This window comes from Chaetura pelagica, unplaced genomic scaffold (assembly GCF_000747805.2).
Source record: "Chaetura pelagica isolate M959 unplaced genomic scaffold, ChaPel_1.0 scaffold79, whole genome shotgun sequence".
Classification (NCBI taxonomy): Eukaryota; Metazoa; Chordata; class Aves; order Apodiformes; family Apodidae; genus Chaetura; species Chaetura pelagica.
The window spans coordinates 5,773,394-5,777,776 of NW_009969339.1; positions in this window are offsets into that span (position 1 = coordinate 5,773,394).

Here is a 4,383-nt window from a genome sequence, read left to right on the forward strand (position 1 = left end):
GAGCGGTTCTAGTTCCCCTGCACAGCTGCTGAGCGGAACCGTGTCTTCTAGCTGGTGCTAGGAATGTGAACACCAGATGTGGTCTGATCCAGCAGAGATCCACTGTTACAGAGTAGTAGACCTTGGTAGAAGACCCCAGTGTCTCTATCTGGACTGTACCCATTGCTGGGGGAGGTGTGACTTACAGTTAGCTGACTGGGTTCTCTTCCCAATTCAGGACCTCAGCATGCTCCTGTGGGGCAGACTCTGGATCAGTGTCTAGGAAGGAATGGGTACTTTTGTGGATCTGAAGCTTATTCCATTGCTAGGAAGGTGTTTGCTTCTGAGAGCTGGTGACATGAGTTGCAAAATTTCATAGGAAATTAATATAAAAAAACCCTTCAGTGAATAGCCTTTTAGGAATGGAAATGGATAACAAAGTCAATAAAACTGTTTGCAGTCACTTACACTTTTTCTCTCCTGAATTTTTAACTCCTTCTCACAAGAGCCATCACCATGTGTCACCAGGCCCTCCTGCCCAGGACAGCTTTGGTGATATGGAGGATGAGGACAACCAGGTATCAAGTTCTTATGCTGTTGTTAGGTCCTCTGGACTGGTAATAGTGAACTGGGTTTTGGACTGAGCTTTCATAAACTTCAGGAGTCAGCAGTCTCTTGGAGCCCAGCCTCTGCTCCTGCAGCAAACAGCACTTTCCTCAGTGTTTACCCATAGGTTGGCTCTTCATCATGTCCTTGACCAGCCTTGAAACCTTTCTTCTCACTCTCACTCTTCTTTTTCTCCTGGAGCTTTCACACATGTAGACATCTCCATTCATGCTTCATTCTGGTCAATCTTTGCACTTCCACGGCAGATTATTAAAATGTCATGAGGCAGTTAAAAAATTATAATTGACATAGTGTCCCTTTGTGCAATCCCAAAGACCTTGGCCTGAAAGCACATTTCTGTGTCTGAGAATTTCACTGGTATTTTGATCATTTTTTCCCTTTTGTGCTGGAAAGCTAGAATGCCAAAACATCTGCACCCTCCTATGATTGCACATACACTGTCTGAGTTTTTGCAATGAAAATAAAATGGTATGGATGGATCTGGCAGCCTGCATCTCATTCAGCAGATGCCAATGATGGCTATTGCTGAATATTAGATATTATTAAGAAGAAGATGTAAAATAAGGCTGTGAAATGTCAAATGTTGGCTGGTAGCAAATATCTTCCTGATGCTTGGAAGCATGAGATTCAGCTTGAGTGTTACACACTTTGATAAAACTATTGCAGCATTGCTGCCAGTTCATTGTGTGTATTTCAAAACAGAAGGATTTTGGGAACCCTCATGAGAGAGAGATAAAAATTGTAACAGTGTCTTTGCTGGCCTTCACCAATGCCAACACTCCTGTGTAGTAAAGGTTGACATATACACTGCTAGTCAAGAGCACAGACCTACCATAGCTCACATTCCTTGGCTAACACAACCTCTAGCACTGAGATTTGCTGCATGATAAAGCTGGGATCACTGTGACAGTTTAAGCCACAAATGCCCCCTGTAGCTTGGTACTTGGTCAGGAAATTTAGAAGGGTGAAGCAGGTGAAGAGCCCTCATGTTATTTCATGTTGCTGGCACCTGAGTTGACTTTTCTTGGCCTAAGGTGGGCTGTTTACTGCAGTGCCCAGGCACTGCTCATGGCTTTGCAGGGGATAACAAAGGTGCCTCACACAGGCACTGGTGCTGCAAAACCTGCCCCTGAAACCTGGCAGCTTAAATCCTGATGGTGATGCAATAGGGATGTCTTCCCAGTGCCCTCCCTCCATCTCTCTTGGGTCCTCTCCCAAAAAGGGATGGGCAAGCACTATCACCCATGGTGGGAAGGCCCTGTAGAGGATCCGTAGGTTCCACGGGACCAGCACAGATCAGCAATAGGCCACTCCAGCTACAGCACCTTCTGGTGTGTGGAAGTGGGTGGAGAGAGACACACCTGTGCCCAGCTAGAAGGAAACCTGACTCCCAGGACCTGGGTTCCAAACCCACAGCACTGTGAACACAAGATAATAACAAAACGGAAGAAGCAGTCAGAAAAGAGAAAGAGTCTGCTCCTCTGTGCCTGAGACACTCCAGAGGTAAGAAAATTTCACTTTAAAAAAAAGTAATTAATCAGGCCTTGTCTTAGTAGTGGGGGGATCTGATCTTTGCCTGTCATGTGCGGAAGGTCTCTGAGTTCACTGACAACATTCCCACCAGGTCTCAGGCATTGCACAGCATATTGTGTGCTCTTTGTGGCCCCACAGCCCTCCTGTCTGGGCTCATGGCATCCTTTCACCAGATCCCAGCAGCAGCTTCACTGCCCTCCTGGTTGCTCCCTTCATACAGAAGATGCAGTTTTCCCTGGCAGCAGCAGCTTTGTCACTGCTGTTTTTTTGGCTAATGTAATTAACATTTTGTATTTTCAGTGGGATTTACAAATAGTGAGGAACTTAGGACTCCCTGAAGAAGTGTGATAGACACTAGCTGCTCCATCAAGGCAAACAGAGCTGCAAAGGTTTGGAAAGAGCAAACTGTGAGTGCAGTAGGAACCCTTAGGAGGTTTACTCAAGTGTTGCTCTCTAAACCTCTGGCTTTTGGACATAAATTCTGCAGCAGAGCATATAGTGTCAGGGACTTAACTGGATCTGTGGCTTCTTGTCTGCTTATGGATGAGTGATTTTTTTTCCAGCTGTGCCTGCACAGATTTCTGGTGTTATTTTGTGTCCCACCTGCTCACCCACTACTATTTGAGAGCACTGTGGGTCTCCCAGATGTGTTACCTCCTATTCTGGTGCCTCTGGGGATGTCTTAGGTACTGTGGAGTGTCAGAAGTGGCCCTGCACCCTTCTGCTTGAGCATCTGAGCCTTACCAGGTATCTTGCACAGCAACAGCAGGGACTGGGATTTCCTCCCCTTTTCTGGAAGAGCTGCAATAGTTCCCAGAATGGTGGCACATGTCCCAGAGAGTGTAAATGCCAGTGAAATGCTCCAGTGCCTCTCAGCAAAAAATAGCAGAGTATCAGCTTCTGGATGGGTGGGCAAGTGCCCAGGGGTTGATCCTTGGCTTGGGCATGCCCCAGCCTGGTCTGCCAGTGTACTGTGCTGTGCCTGCCACAGGCTTCAGAGGAGAGCAGCTCTTTAACAAGACACAGGCATGATGTGGCAGCTTAGGGCAGAATGTATTTGCAGGTCTTTAATCATAAAGGAAAAAAAAAAAAAAAAAAAAAAAAAAAGTAAAACAGGTCCCCAGATTTTGTTGTTGCAAAGCCCTTTGCAATTCAGTCACACAGTAAAGCTTTCCCTTTTCTCAAGTGCTCTTCCAGGCATCTTGTTTGGTTGCTCTTGAGACAGTTCCAGTTGGAAATGGTCCCTAGCTGGTGGCCAGCATGGTCAGCTGGTGGCACTGTGTGCTGCTGGCAGCTACTGCTGCCTCAGAAGACACTGCTGAGAGAGTAGTAAGCAATATCCTATACGTCCTCTTGATGCTGGACTGTAATGATCTGTAACAGGTCAGTGTAGGTCACCCCCCTCCCCCCGACTAATCTGCCAATAGCCCTTAATGACCTCCTTATAACTGTACCAGAGTATGATGCTTTTAAAGTACCCAGCCTGGGAGCACTGCAGCTCTGTGCTTTCTGTGCTCGTGCTGCCCTCTATCTCAGCTGGGATTTTGAAACTTCTGTTGTATGCTCACAGGCATTAAGTCTCTCAAGATCTTACCCTACTGCAGCCTCGATTTTGTTGTTGCAAAGCCCTTTGCAATTCAGTCACACAGTAAAGCTTTCCCTTTTCTCAAGTGCTCTTCCAGGCATCTTGTTTGGTTGCTCTTGAGACAGTTCCAGTTGGAAATGGTCCCTAGCTGGTGGCCAGCATGGTCAGCTGGTGGCACTGTGTGCTGCTGGCAGCTACTGCTGCCTCAGAAGACACTGCTGAGAGAGTAGTAAGCAATATCCTATACGTCCTCTTGATGCTGGACTGTAATGATCTGTAACAGGTCAGTGTAGGTCACCCCCCTCCCCCCGACTAATCTGCCAATAGCCCTTAATGACCTCCTTATAACTGTACCAGAGTATGATGCTTTTAAAGTACCCAGCCTGGGAGCACTGCAGCTCTGTGCTTTCTGTGCTCGTGCTGCCCTCTATCTCAGCTGGGATTTTGAAACTTCTGTTGTATGCTCACAGGCATTAAGTCTCTCAAGATCTTACCCTACTGCAGCCTCCTCTATCACTGCTGGGTGGCCATGAATGCTGCCTGGGCCAAGTCCAGCACCCCTGAAGGGAGGTAATCAAAGCAGTCAGGGTCACCAAATTGAAGATGTGTTGACCCCTCCACCTTAGTGTCTGAGCATGCACTCAGCAGCAAAACTTGTG